Below are 16,452 nucleotides of genomic sequence, written 5' to 3'. Positions count from 1 at the left end.
TTCAAAATAAACTTTATCGCTCACCCCATACTGCTCTGCCACCGTTTGAGTCAAGATACTAAAATTAATATATACAAAAGAACAATTCTGACGTCTCCGTCTAACATTCTTTCAATACATTGTGAAAGACTGAAACAGCATATTATCTATGTCTAGTTAAGGAACCGTACAATACATTTGCTCCTTTATGATTTTTTTCGTCAAGCTGTGCGTAATATTATTACCCTCAATGTACGGGCGCCTCTGCGTGTCTGCATTCATTAGAACGCGCTTTCCTTTTGTATACTGTTTGCTTTTTTTGTTTAAAATAAAACAAGTAAACTAACTTACAGCTAACAGTTATATTGGGAACATTAAAATGTTTTTCAATGGAAAAACTCTACTTTTGGGTCTATTCATATTTACTTATCTATATTATTCTGAACAAATAGCAAAATAATCACTTGAATGTCACCCAGTTAGATTTTGAACATGCTAGTTTGAGACTTGCAATTAAATTAATATCAGTAATAATATATTCAATTTGGTTAAAAACACTATTAAAACATTATAATTAATTATACTGGCTTTGTATGACTTCCCATAAAAATCGTTTTGGGGTATTCTGTTATAATATGTAAACTATCTGAAAATTTGAATGTGAGTTACATTAAGGAATAATTAATTATAGTTTCAAATGATAAGGTTTGGTTTTTCGCCTCATGATGTTTTTTTTTTCTTGCGTTGCGGGATAGCTATTAAAAATAAGCTTCCTGTATATTAAATAAAGTAGAAAATCATTTTATTTATTGCCGTTAGGCAATCTGGGTTTATTCTACAAGTACAGTAAGTGACATTTCAGATGCTCTGAGGCTCAGTAGAGAAGTCAGTGGAACTATGGCACAGCACAGTTTAAAGGGAAATATGAGCATGTGGAATTGACTCTGGTTTTAGTATCAGCATCTATATGCGCTGGTGAGATGCGGGGCCTGATTGGAGACTTCACTCTTACTCCTGGTTGGGCATCATAGCAAACATTTTGGTCTGGCAGGCAAGGATTCAACCATACAGAACTGAACCTCGCAGACACTGCACCGGAAGCACTAAGACAGACCAGCTTTATTAGGTCTCTCTCAGCTCTGGTACAGCCCTAAATCAGCTGGCTCTGTTTCCAGTATTGCTATCATGATATAACCAAAATATCTGAAACGCAAGGCAAATATGTTGGAAATGATGTGTGCATGTTGATAATGCTGGTTATATAGGCACATACCAATGGATGATTTACACTATGAAGAGACCAGATACTTCCTGTCTGATGGAAGTCACACAGAGATTGCATTACGCCAGGAGTTGGCCTTTTATCACTGGGAAACTTGAGTCCCCATTGTCATAAAGAAATTCCATCTTGAGGGTGGAACATCGTGAGGTGGTTTTCCGTCCGGCACTTGGCCCTCCAACTATTTTAATTGCTATTAGTTGGGAATTGAGAGGATCCACTCCCTGTTTCATGGTGTTTGGATTTTCTACTGTTCGAGATTGTGGGATGTCTGATTAAGACCGCCATTGTACACAAGTGTCTGATCTCTGATTATTCTTTCTGTGTATATTAAAAAAAACCCTGAGGAAGCCTTTGCAAAAGGGCGAAACGCGTTGGGTTAACACGGCAACTTGAAAGAAATCATTGAATACAACTAAAGAAATTTTAAAGAAAAATCTTTTAATTAATAAAAAAAATATTTGTTTTATGATATATTGTTGTATCAAATATGATTATACTTTGAAACACTGCACACCAATTAGGTGGAGGATAACAGGGGTGACTTATAGAGTAGCTGCTCACTGGTGGTGCACTTGGGGTCACTGTCCCTTTCACTTACTGGTATTGGTTTATATAGATAGCAGGTACGACTGTACATTGGTGATGGAGCATGAGTGGAGAGGGGTTTCAGCTGGTGAGTGTTTATTACACTAAACCATCTCCATACTTCCTTCGATGGCATCTAGTCCCTCCGGTTTATGCCACCCTATTATTTATTTTAGTATTGTCTGCTGATGCAGAAATGTTTATATGCCCTGTACTTGTCCTATACAGTCTTGAACTGTAATGGGCCATACACATAATTAGAAGTGAAGCACCAATTGCTCTGTGTGTATGGCCCCCGGCGATGGTGATGTGCAGTCCCACGCGTTGCTATTGTCTGACTCAATTTTTATTGCGTGCAGTATAAATCTAGTCATCACCAGTGTTCTCTCAATTGAGAACACTGTCCAAGATAGATTGCCCTGTGTGCCGTATAATTCCAGCGGTGCTGCCATGTGTGCCGTATCAGTCCAGGGGTGCTGCCATGTGAGCCGTATCAGTCCAAGGGTGCTGCCATGTGTGGCTTATTATCCAGGGGTGCTGCTAAGTGTGTCTTATAATTCCATGAGTGCTGCATCAATCCAGGGGTTCTTCTAAGTGTAAAGATTATCCACGGGTTGGTCAGCCGATAGGTGCAGCAGCTAGTCGCTACACAAACCTCAGTGCGCAGGAAATATCCCATAAATCAACAGTGCTTCTAAATGTTATGCCATGTGTGCCGTATCTGTCCAGGGGTGCTGCCCAGTGTGTCATATCAATCCAGGGGTGCGGCCAATTGTGCCATATCAGTCCAGGGGTGCTGCTAAGTGTGCTGTATCAGTCCATTGTTTTTGCTGCCCATTTGTTTCGCTTAGCTTATTCATCCTGCTACCTTGGTGCAAATTTTTGGCCTAAAAACAATATTGTAAGCTGTGAGGTGTTCCGGATAAACTGGAAGTGAGTGCAAATGAATGTTCTTGAACTCCACTGAATTAAAAAAAAATTACAATAAATTTAAACATTTAAACCAGACTGTTTGAATTGCAAAAAGAGCCTCTGAGCAGAAGTATATTTGCATACCCTACTTAGGCCCTTATTCTGATTGACGCATACTTTTCCGCATACTTTCGGATCGCGTCTTTACGGCGTCTGCGCATGCGTGGAGAACGCAACGCGCATGTGCCACGCCTTGACTCCGTACCTGTTCGGGCAAATCCCGTACAAAACTGTTCACCGCAATCAGTCGGGAAATATGGGCGTATTATGGGCGTCATGCGGAATGACACATGGGCGTAGTTTCAAAGTGGGCAAAACGGGGCGGAAACATGGGCGGACACGGGGGAGTACACTTATGTTGGGGGGCGTGCATTCGGATACCACTCCGAATGCACGCGAACAAAAAGTGAAGAAATGTGCGGTGTCCAAAAGGCTACTATTGCTTTGCGGACACCACTCGTTCCTGCGGTAGGCGAACGGAACGCCTAATGACTACAAGCATTAACACCTGAACCCAATAGAATCGACTCCTTTACTCATTACTCACTAATAGGACGCTTGTCAGTGCTTTAATTGAAAACATTGCTGCTTCAAGGAAACCTTACTAATCACCCACATATGCTGTACTTGTCACACACTTTCAACCTGCTAACAATGGACATGACTGAATATTAATACTAGCAATACACATGTGTATTCGACATGTACTAATGAAACCACACAATTTTTAGTAAAGTAAATAAATTTATTTATATACATTTCACAGTCAATGCCACTGTGATGCAATGACAAAAAAATAAAATAACCCAAAAAAAAAAACCATGGCAGGAATGTACCAAAATAAATTATAATACAAAACAAATATAATTGCACACAGATGGACTCCAGCACCTCCTATGTGCCACTGCACATGCAGCCAGTGGGAAATGAGGAGGCTGCTGGCCCTTCTACAGCAGGGCAACCTGCACCTGACCATTCTACAGCAGGCCAACCTGCACCTGGCCCTTCTGCAGCAGGGCAACCTGCAGCTGCCTCATATGCACCATCAGCAGAATCATTTGGAACACAACCGGGGACTTAGCAACATCACTTCAAGTACAGCTGACAGTAATGGCAGGCAAAAGAGGGCAACAGGGGAACCAAAAAGGACATTTGAAGCAAGGGCTCATCTGGTTACCCTCAGCACGTGATTGGACACAAGAAGCTGACACACACAGCACAATGGAAGAGTTGGGATGACATAACGGTGGAGATTAATGCAGCCACAAGTTCATTTGCGACCACGTTTGGCCTTGGTAGGCTCCTTGGCCTGTGCAGCAGCTCTTCGGCCACGGACAGATGCTGGGGCAGGTGGAGCAGATGCTGGTGAGGGGTTGGCTGGTCTACCCCTCCTGCCAGCAGGGAGTGTTGCTGGTGGTAATGCACCAGAAACGGATGACATTAGGACCCTGTTGCTGTTAACTAGCTCCACCATAAGCTCATTATGGTGGAGGAGGAGATCATTTTGGCGGGTGGCTTGCTCGGCCAGCACCTGAGCACTTGCAGCCATGGCCTGATGCGCCTCAGCCATGGCCTGCATGCTCCCAGCGATGGCCTGCTGGGTGCTGACCAAGCTCGCTATGATCTCCTCGGTCCTACGCATCCGTTCTGATGCCAACTCTCCCTGCTGGTTTATGTCCCCAAGCATCTGGGCCAAGGTGGCAAAATCGGCTTGGGCCGATGGCTGCTGCTGCACAGGCCTACCACTGGGGCCAGGTGGCACGGACTCCTCCACCTCCTGAGCAGAGTCGTCACCAAGCAGTGGGGTGTCTGTGGAAAATGATAAACACAATTAGGACACATTCTACGATAATTACTTGCACAAGCTTATGGCATGACAAATATTTACCTTCAATAAAAGACGCAAACACTTCAGCTGGGGCCTCGCTATCCATCGTGCTCACCCCCCTGACCTCCTCAACTGATACACAGCTCTCGGCCATCAACTCCAGGGGGGTGAACTCTAGCCCTGATGGCATGGGCCCGGCCCCAGATCTCTGGCTGTGTTCCCACCGCTTGGTCATCTTCCTCTTCAGGTTGGTTTTGAAGTCCTGCCACCTGCAATGTAAGTTGACATATTAATACATGTCACTCCAGATGTTTGCTGTTGCAGCCATTGCTCTGTGCTCCATATTACGACATGTGCTTAATGTCAAAAAGATAACATTACATGCAACTATGATATCAACCGTTACAATACACATTCACAATCACCCTACTCTAACTCACAACTAAATAACATGTCAATAATGTCTGTGTATCGTAACAACCTCACCGGCCATTTGCAAAATCCATCTAAGCATGAATTCAATCATTACTTGTCTATTACTGGGCACATGTATCACAAAACAACTTGCCTCTTCTTGACATGGTCCGCCTCACGAACTTGTGGCGCAACTTCATTAATCTCTGCCGTTATGTCTTCCCAAATCTTCCATCTGCGTGTGTGTGTCAGCCTCTCCGATGGACACTCAATCCAATCACGTGCTCGGGGAACCAGGATGGCAAGCTCCTGTGCTTCATATGCCTTATTTCTTGTACTTGGTTCCTCTGTTGCCCTCGTTCTCCCCTTGCCACGCCCACGCCTACTGGCACGTGTCGCTGTATTTGAAGTGCTGGCCATGGTACTATCTTGTGAAGTCCCCGGTTGTGTTCCAAATGATTCTGCTGATGGTGCATATGAGCCAGCTGCAGGTTGCCCTGCTGCAGAAGGGCCAGGTGCAGGTTGCCCTGCTGTAGAATGGTCAGGTGCAGGTTGCCCTGCTGTAGAAGGGCCAGCAGCCTCCTCATTTCCCACTGGCCGCATGTGCAGTGGCACATAGGAGGTGCTGGAGTCCATGTGGTCAAATAGTTGCTGCAGCTCCTGGTCCACCTCTGATTGTGATCCAGACATGTTAGCAACAACATTGTCACATTCTAATACACCTTTATATACTGTTTGTGTATCCTGTTTGGCGGACATCAGCGGCAGCTGCGTTCCGTGCGCGAGCGTACGTTGCTGTTTTTTCGCGCCGCATACGTGGCGGAAATTCCATTGTGTAAAACCTGGCGAAACTTCGACATAAAATACTGGTCACCAATTCTAACATTGCATAGAATCTTCTGATACACCTGTGACTATCGCACAATACACATGCTATTTGCTAGCATGACATGACATTTGGTTCATGACTACTGTGGTATTGTGGAGTTTGATTGCAAGCTAAAAGTAGCCCAATCCCTTAGAAAATCCAGGCCACAAGTCATGCAATACTCATCACTACTGTTATAGACCACACATGTGAGAGGCCTATAAATAGTGAGTTGCTGCTAGAATCATTTGTCTCCAGATCTGGACTTGTCAGGGTCTAAGGTAAGCTCTTCCATGGTCCTTGTAGATATGATATCCATTAACAATGTAAGTGTATGAATGTATGCACCATTGCCTCACTGACTACAGATTGTTGGGCCAGCAAAGTCTTTGTAGCATTATTGCAACATGTCACATGTTCACTATTTCACTCACAGGTCTTAAACCTGTGTGTGTTCATCTATTGCAGGACAACATGTCCCAGCAATAGCTGAAATGTCTCATAGTACATGATGTCGGCAACAAATGCAGACACCTTTGATACTCAAGTAGTGTTTAGTAGTTCGATGTTGTAAGCATCTGTGTGTTTAGGACGGTGTGTATTGAGTTCATATTATTGTTACATCATTATAGAGTCAAATGGATCTTCGCGATTTGACGGGGCGGCCATCTATTGTACGTATTGAAGGCTACAAATCTATTTGTAGTCGGATATGGCCATTATGTGCATAGGTGCATCAGTATTTATGTTCATTTCTTTATAGGTTGCTGAAGCAATGATGGCGTACATGGAAAGGAGGCTAAGGGCACTTGCGGCTCTCCCCACTCGTCGCCCAAGGAGGCCAGGACGTGCTAGAATCTATCGCACACGGGTGACTCTGTTTGCTATGCCCGATGATGAGGTACTTACTAGGTACCGGTTACCGCCACATGTAATTCTGGATCTGCTCTCGTTAATTGAGAGTGATCTGGAACCTCTACACGGGATCACGACAGCAATTCCGCCTCACACACAGCTGCTGGCGGTGTTGCATTTCTGCGCCTCAGGATCATTCCAACAAGTAGTGGCAGTACTTGCTGGAATATCTCAGCCGGCCTTCTGCCGAATCCTGAGGCGTGTGACGTCGGCCATGTTCAGGCGCAAGGGGCACTTCATGGCCATGACATTTGCCACCGAGACCCTGCGCAGAAGCCAGCAGGCCTTCCATCAAATTGCTGGCTTCCCTAATGTGATAGGGGCTGTGGATGGCACCCATGTACCATTTGTGCCTCCATCTCGAAGTGAGAAGATATATAGGAACCGCAAATTGTTCCACTCACTGAACGTGATGGTGGTATGTGGCCCATCCATGGAAATTCTCGCCTTCAACTCGAAGTTTCCCGGAAGTGCCCATGACTCTCATGTCATCCGACAAACCGGGATATGGCAAAGACTACAAGAGCTGGAAGGCCGTGATGCGTGGGTTCTGGGTGACTCCGGTTACCCATGTACGCCCTGGCTACTTACGCCGTACAGCTACCCAGAACCGGGCCCACAGGAGGCATTCAATCGGGCGCATGTTGCCACCAGGCAAGTGGTGGAGCGCTCAATTGGCCTTTTAAAGGGTTGATTTAGAGTGCTCCACCGCACTGGTGGTGACTTACAGTATGCGCCTCAAATGGTGTCGAGGATCGTGGGCCTGTGTATATTTTTCCATAACATTGCTGTGCGGCGTGAGATACCCTTTGATGAGTGGGAGGTTCCATCTGAGCCGCAAGATCCGCCCATGCGCCCATCCCGCGCCCCTGAATGCCGGAGGGGATACCAGCTGCGGGACTCTGTGGCGCTAAGATTCTTCAGGTACATTTTATCTAGTTGACCAGAACACACCAATTGTGGTAAAAATCACCCCTTCAAATAAGTACAGTGTGGTAGTTGTCAGTGTTACAAAACGACAATTAGCCAGCCTGCCCTCCTAATGGCAAAGAAATAGTAGATATTTATCATATGTGCTTAGTTTTGGGGGAAGTACAATATAGGTGCTCATTATTATACTTTGTACAAGGGATCTTATTTGTTTGTTATATCTTCATTATTGTAGTTGATACTATCCCTGATGTCTGGTGAGTACATTGATTTATTCTCTAATGTGGTGGGGACTTTTTTCTGTGTTTATGTATGATTTGTTTGCAGATATATAGATATATATATATATATGATATTGGGATTTATTAACATGTTTAAACATTTCAAGGAGCAGGCAGGCAGGCAGCCAGGCAGGCAGGCAGGCAGGCAGGCAGGCAGCCAGGCAGGCAGCCAGGCAGCGCTGGTGTATAATGCTGGACTCAGGATACCTGCAAGTATGTGTATGTGTCTTTTAAACATAAATGTACGCATACACATAGATGCATAGAGTAAGTAATGCTAAGTACAGCTATGCGTTGCTAAGCTATAGCACGCGTTGGTTGGCGGAGCGAGGCGTTATTGGATTTGCTAAGTGCATACACACTGTGTTTTATATATATCAGATTTGTTCATTGCCATACATCAGCACTACTGTTTTGAAGGCATGCGAATTTGTCACCATTTGTGTTGGCGCAGAGACGCTGTTCATGTAAAGATGAACAATAAAGTTATTAACACAAATAACTGTGATAAACCAATGCCACCACATGATTGGTTGATTGATGCCATTGTTAACATGGCGGAGACACGCAGGGCAGAGCCGTTTTCGCCTGCGGAACTGAGGGCTCTGGTCTCCGTCATGGAGACAAGGCTGGGCCGTGCGGGGCCCTTTATCACTAATGGCCAGAAGCGCCGGGCCTATGCTGCGGCAGGGCGCCGGATTTTCGCCCGCACTCGGGTGCGGAGGACCATCGGCCAGCTAGAGAGGCGGTGGTCGGACCTCCGCAGGCGCCAGCCCCAGCTTCTACAGCAGATTAGGAGCGAGATAGCTGATTGTGAGTATTTTAGCTATGAAATTTCGCACTTACATCATAGCATATATAAACAATAAAATGTGTCTCATGATAAGTGGGTGTCCATGGGTTTAAAAGTCCATAGACTGTTATGTGTGCTTCTTCCTGGTTAACATGCAGTCATGTGGCTTTTCTATGTAATTACATAGCATTCATGATTCTGATGCATACAATGTGCCAGATCTAATATGTGTTAAACATTGATAAATGCCAGGGTTGTAATGATTGAACAAATTACTAACAATCACATCATAACTTAAATGTCACATTTTGGAGTCCATTAACACTAAGGAGCTACTTTCAAGCATCGTTTGCCAACATTATCACCCTTCCATGTATGTCTTGTTATGGATTAATACATGTGCCCCAATGACCCTACATTGACCATGATTTTGTTTTCTACCACACAGCACGAGCCCGAGCACAACAGGCACGGGAACAGGCCGAGGCAGCCCAGGCCGAGGAGGAGGTCCAAGAGCCTGATGAGGAGGTGCCGGCGAGGGTGGAGGAGGAGCAAGTGGAGGAGGAGGAGGAAATGGTGGAGGAGATGGTGGAGGAGGTGGAGGATATGGTGGAGGAGGAGTATGTGGTGGAGGAGGTGGTGGAGGAGGAGGAGGTGCCTGAGGAGGTGGTGGTGGAGGAGGTGGAAGAGGAGTTGGTGGCGGAGGAGGAGGTGTTGGTGGCGGAGGAGGAGGAGGTGGAGGAGGTGGTGGTGGTGGAGGAGGTGGTGGTGGCGGATGAGGAGGTGGAGGAGGTAATGGTGGCGGAGGAGGTGGCGGAGGAGCTGGCAGAGGAGGTGGCTGAGGAGGCCACGGTTGCCCCGGAGTTGTCTGAATCCGAGGGGGAGGAGGCGTGTCAGGCGCCGGAGGCCCAACAGATCGGTATGTATACATAATGCATCATTCATGAAGTAGTTGTACTGGTATTTGTTATGTAGCACTGGTGATGATAAATTTTGTTACAATACTATTAATACAGAACCCAAAGTGGGTAGCTACAGATACAGGTACGGGTTAGATGGGGTGTCCAAGGCATCCCTTTCATCCAGGACACCTCTGAATTACACAGGTTTGTGGGATGGCTTGGAGCACCAGTTTGACTGCCACATAACCGTTGTAGTTAAACAGGATCCTGGAGTAAAGGGATGAGTGGATCATTTGTGGATTAAATTCACCTGCTGCAAGCCTCGATTCTGACCCATCATATAGTGGAATCTATCTTTTTGTTGAATGTTATTTTTAAACTATGATGTATGCTATAAATGGAGTATGGGCCGGCCTACCTTGGAATGGAGTCACAAGTTGCCAGTGTCCCTGGAGCCTCCTCTACCTAAACACCCCCTGTAGTTCAGATTGTTTTTTGGCCCTCACAGAATTGTAGGTTGGTTTAGACTGAATTATGATTTTGAGGATGTGTACTGTGCATTCCTGACATTTGCAGAACTCCCATGCCACGAACCATCACTGAACTTAGACTGAGGAGATTGTGACAAGTTCTTATTGACGGAGGCCATGACATGCTTGTCATTGGTTAGTCATGGGTGGGTTGTGAATGAGAAGAAACACTATGACTGTTATGTCTTCTGCAGAGTAAAGGGTAGAGGGAAAAAAACACAGTATGTAGTAAAGAAATTTGCATGTATGTATATATGTATGTGTCATATCTATTTATCTATGTGTGTCTCTATCTCTCTACATATATATATATATATATATATATATATACACATGTCACCTAGCATTTCTGAAATTTATGTAGCAGTATGTGAAATGTATGCATGAATATCATGACTAATTTTTGCCCCTTTGACATGCCCACAGATGCCACAACACCGGCAGATGAGGGGGTTCGTGGGGCCCTCCTGCGGATGGGCCACCATTTGCGCCTATTAATAGCCGATCTCCAGGACCTGCGAGATTTACTAATGTAATTTATTATTTTATAGTTTTATATTTAAATGTTAATTTTTCCTGCAAATAAATGGTTTATGCAAGTTCACAGTTGTTGGTTTTATTTGCACATTAAACAGTATATGTGTAGATTGTTTATAATATTTTACACAGGGTCTAATACAAACCATTGCACTTCAATTGCTGTAAGGGTTAATGTGTGCAATGCATGTGTTAGGCATGCTTGTAAGGATATATTGGCATCTAATTGATTCCAATTCCAAATAAGCATTTTTGTATGAGGTGAGGTAATTGAATAAGTGGGTCATGTGATGTATTGCAGAATATACATAATAGTGGGTTGTTTGGCGAAAATACTCCGCTTACGTGCGGAAGCACCGCTTGACTCCCGTTCGGATGCGGTATTCCCGTGCATACTCTGTAATACTCTGTAATACCGTGCAGAATCGGAGTGTTTCTCCCGCACACGCATGGTTTGTATGTCGTCCGTAAACACGCCCTGTTCTTAAAGAGTGACTCCGTCCGAATGCGGAGGACACGTGGGCGTTTCTACGGACGATGGCCGCACGCGGCAGCACACCGTGGCGTGCGGACCGCACCGTAAGAATTCGGGAATATCCGCACCGATCAGAATAAGGGCCTAAGATACTGTATGTTGGAGATGGGAACCAACTCTAAATATGAGATTCATTTATGCTTGATATACACCCGATACACATAACCTGAAGATTAATATTACACAATGGGTGTCATTTAATGGGATGAGATATCCCAACTTTTGGAAATTTTTGGTCAAAAAACTTCCGAAATTGCCATCTTAAAAGGATGCGAATTGTGATAAAAAAATCACACTTTTTGCCGCGCAAATCGCACATTCTGATCTGTCGATTTTTCGGCACACTTCAGCTCACATCCAGATGTTTTTCCAATTAAAAAGTATACAACTAACAAATTTAAAAGGATGCTATTTTGTGAAAATATTACCATAAAATTGAAACACAAATAGACCAGGTTCTGGCAGAGGAGATTGACAGAACCATGCACAGACCAGTGAGATCTGTGCATGGCTCTGTCCATAAAAATGTCTCAAAGTAAAAAATTTAATCAAAATATGGCATGGGGTCCCCCCTCCTGAGCAAAACCAGCCCCGGGCTCAAAGAGCCGATCCTGGTTTTAAAAAATCAAGGGGCAACTATGAGTCCCAGCAAGCCTGCCCCGCATGCAGGGACTTGGAGAACCAAAAGTCTCAGCATGCGGGGCATTAAAAGGCACACTGGGACTCATAGTTCCACTACAATAAACAATAGTTTGTTCTATTTTTTACACAAACATCAGCCCGTTGCCCACCGCACAGGGGCACCGGGGACAGCCCCAGGCTTCAGCCTGGGCAGGTTAATCCTGGAGAGTGGAGGACCCCTTCATTGGTAGGGTCCCAGGATCCCTGATTGGTCAGGGGGTAATACTTTGTCCAGGGGGACGTGTATAGAAAGTCTCCCCCCAGCTGTGACATTACACTGATGGCTGGTTGGGCCCGGTGCTGGATCTTGAAATACGAGGAACCCCTACTTGTGCTGGTGCTGGTTAAAAAAATCAAGGGGGCCCCTTGAGTTTTTTAAACCAGGACTGGCTTTTTGAACCCAGGGCTGGTTATGCTCATGAGGGGGGACCCACGCCTTTAAAATAAAAACGCACAATACCAAATCCAAAATCGCACATGTCAACTAATTTGCACATTTTCATTACTAAAATATGCATATTTTCATGACTAAAAATCACACCATATCGCACTTTTTACCTGCAAATTTGCATTCCATTAAAAAAAATTTTTAATTTGGAAAATGCCATAATGAGCAATTTCAGAACCTTACTAAAAATCGCATCCCATTAAACGTCACCCAATATGTTTATAAGTTTTGCACATGAAACAAAATTTGTGTACATTAAGCCATCAGAAAGTAAAGGTGGCACAATCTCAGCTGTGCTCCAAATTTTTGGGATGTCGGAATATTTCAGGTATTGGATTTTCCAATATGGGAGATTTAGGGGGGTATTCAATCTGGGGGTCACGGCTGTCGAGCTTGCTCTCACCCGTTCTCGATCTGCTCGACCGAGAACACGCAGGCAGGATTCAATGTCCCGCCTGCAGCAAGGCGAGAAGGGGGCGTGGTCGCGAGTTGCAGCCGGGAAGAGGCGAGCTGCAACCGGGAGCTTGTCACTTCCCGGCTGTTTACGGCAGAATGAGCTTGACTGCTTGTAAAGCTCGTTCTGCCGAGAAACCCTGCTCAATGCTGTCAGGGAAGACAGCATTGAATACGGCCTGGCGGCCATCTTCTCCTGAGGAGATGGTCGCCGGTGATTGAATACCCTCCTTAACCTTTATCTGCATACACTAGTTTTCCAGACTACAGAAACTAATATAAATCTCAACATATAATTTTAGGTCAGTACTGGCACTTTTTTCAGAGAAAAAAAGAATATAAAGTATAGTTTACACCATTTTTTTCACAAAATATTTGTTTACCGTTTTATAAATAGCTGTTCTGGGGCTCTTGTGTCCTAAACTTGAACTTTAAGCCCCATACACACTAGCCGATATATTGTTAACTATATGAACAGTAATGATATCATGAATGATAAATCATTCATGTCGTCAAATGTGTACACTCAATATCGTTAATGATGTGTGCTCCTACGCATTGTTAATGACACCCCCCCCCCCCCCCATCCCATTGTCTGTGCTGCATGCTCAATGTTGACTATATCATCAATGAGACATGCTAGTAGCAGGGGCGGGTGATATCACTGAATGATATCGGTAACTATATTGTTCAGTGTGTATGCACTTGATTGTTCACCTGGAGCACTGACAATACTGTTATCGATATTGTCTATTGTTTATGGGGAGTTAGTTTTACGGACCCACCAGATAAGGTCATCTATTCGCAATTGGTGGTACCATATTTCGGCCTAAATTATGCTAAACTCAAAAAAAATATTATATTGCAGAGTTAATTATAATAAAACTGATAAGCAGTGTGTAGTATGTAAGTAAGTAAGTTTAATTTATATAGCGCACTTTCTCCAACAGGACTCAAGGCGCTTTACAGACATTATAACAATGCACATAATACAGAGGATGTAGGTAGTACAGTAACAGACAAGTCACAGACAAAAGAAACCCTTGAGCACACAGTGTGTATAATGCATGGTGCAGCAGTTTGGATAATAACTTCCATGGGTTGTGTACTCCACCCTAATAAGGTACCAGGTGCGGCAGCCATTTTAGGCGCTCTGTGTAGGATTACCCTGGGTGGAATAGATTACCCCTAAAAGAAGTTTCCCAAAATTGGTGATTTCAATGTATACTCAGGTCCATGTATTTTTCATCCCATCCACAGGTGCACCAGATGAGGCAGCCATGATGGGCACACTATGAAGGTTACACTGTAGGAGGCAAGCCATACAAGGACCCAATGCATACATTAGAATACTTGTGTAGTAGTATGATAAACCCTGCACAGAGACATCCACGTGACCAACATCCTGCCCGTAGAGAAAAAAGGGTACTTGTTTCCTAGCACGGCCACACCGATTTACATCGGGGTGGTCGTGTCGGAAAAATCGGGTCGATCGCATCGCGACCGACCCGATTTTAGACCCGATTTTTTGATTGAATAAAACGTAAATTGGGTCCCTGGGACCCGATTTTACATTGGATTCAATGTAAAATATTCCCTAGACCCCCAAATTTAACGACGTAAACCCCACCCCACGATAGACGCGAACCCGAAGCGTGGCGAGCGCAGCGAGCCCGCGAGGAGCGGCGGTGCGCGTCCTCCGACCTTTTCATTCCCCTACTATCCACTAGGGCGTGGAGTGAGAATAGAATAGTGTGGCGAGCGCAGCGAGCCACCAAGCCCGAAGCGTGGCGAGCGCAGTGAGCCCCGCGAGGGGACGCGGATACCTGTGAAGCCCGCGAAGGGACGCGTTTACCTGTGAAGGTATCCGTGTCCCCTCGCGGGGCTCGCTGCGCTCGCCACGCTTCGGGCTCGGTGGCTCGCTGCGCTCGCCACACTATTCTATTCTCACTCCACGCCCTAGTGGATAGTAGGGGAATGAAAAGGTCGGAGGACGCGCACCGCCGCCCCTCGCGGGCTCGCTGCGCTCGCCACACTTCGGGTTCGCGTCTATCGTGGGGTGACGACGGGGACATCTATAATGTGAAATGGGTCATATTGGCCCATTTCACATTTTTCACATTTTCTCACGATTTCAATGTTATAAAATATTTTAACATTGAAGCCTATGGAAAAATCGGGGGCATCGCGTCGGGACCAATGTTAATGGTCCCGACCGACGCGATGCCCCCGATATTTTACCTTTCCCGACACGATTTCAATGTTAAAATATTTTTTAACATTGAAGCCTATGGAAAAATCAGGGGCATCGCGTCGGTCGCGTCGGGACCATTGTTAATGGTCCCGACCGACGCGATGCCCCCGATATTGTGTCCTAGCCGGCAAAATGGACCTGATTTCAAAGGAAATCGGGTCCATCGTGTGGATCGTGTACCTTAACTTAAAGGTACACGATCCATAAGATTGTGGCCGTGCTAGGAAACAAGTACCGAAAAAAGCTGAGGCAACCAGCTTGGTGCACTGCATAGGTCAGAGCTAGCAGGGTGTGCAATCTGCGGAGGTACACATTACAGGAAAAGCACATGGTGGGGAAAGACATGAACACACCTTTGCCGGGACTGTGCAAAGAATCATCAATGTCCAGGAATCATGAGATGGTTATTAGAAGGAGGAGGCACATTCAAGCATGGGGGAAGTATTGCTACGTAGGCTGGCCCTGGTGCTTTCCCCTCACAGCTCCTTGCTCACCATGAGGGGTAGGCCTGGTGTTCTCAGTCATAGGGGTGGTGGGCCTAATCCAGGTGTTCTCATGGCAAAGGTGAGTTGAGGCCACATGATGTTCCTGAGTTTTGTAGTTATAATGCCGTCCTTCAGAAGTTGGTTTGTTGTTTGCCCTCTGGTTTCCTTCAGTCTAACGCCGCAGAGAGCGCACCTGCATTTTCGCTCTCTTTTTCTATAAAGAGTCAAATAAAAAGTGAGTACTTCACACAGTGGATATAAAATACATTATTTTTTAGTACTAAAGAAATTAAAGAAAGCTTATTCAAAGTGACTTTCCACTGCAATATAGTCTACTCCACCTGTGAGTTTGTGAACTAAGAAAGTCTGCTCCTCAGTCCTGTGCACTACAACCCATGTAGGACCTACTGTTTTCCCTAGCACACACACTTCCAGTTTAATGTTTAATCATTGTTACCTGCCACGGGTGTATTATTAGCAGTCACACATTTTTTTATAGTCATTGGGAAGGCTTGCACGCGATTTTGTGGTGTTAAAGGGTCAATAAGAAATTCTATCAATATGTAAATGTGGTGGGATTTAAAAAAAAAAAATCAAATCATTTTTTTTTTTAACTAAAGTAATTGAGATGGAAGAGAAAAAGCCGTTCCCTGTGAAATCCCTGTCTGGTGTACAGTGTGACATATACACAATTGAATTTTTAACAGCTGCCACTCAAAGGCCCTACCGAAGACCATTTAAAAGTAATATTTTCCTGTGTGTGACATCTCATTTTTTTTT

General features: G+C 45.1%; 1 long non-coding RNA gene across 1 annotated transcript in view; it reads right to left on the bottom strand.

Annotated features, from left to right (window-relative positions):
• Positions 1-15,498: 15,498 nt before the first annotated feature.
• The window catches only part of LOC146032108 (uncharacterized), a 50,719-nt gene continuing 49,765 nt past the window's right edge, over positions 15,499-16,452 (bottom strand). The window contains exon 3 of the long non-coding RNA XR_014457557.1: positions 15,499-15,886. This is a non-coding gene — a long non-coding RNA (uncharacterized LOC146032108). The remainder of the gene's footprint in view (positions 15,887-16,452) is intronic.

The sequence above is a fragment of the Crinia signifera genome, chromosome 1, assembly GCF_055691185.1.
Source record: "Crinia signifera chromosome 1, ASM5569118v1, whole genome shotgun sequence".
Lineage (NCBI taxonomy): Eukaryota > Metazoa > Chordata > Amphibia > Anura > Myobatrachidae > Crinia > Crinia signifera.
This window is presented reverse-complemented; position numbering and strand designations above follow the sequence as displayed.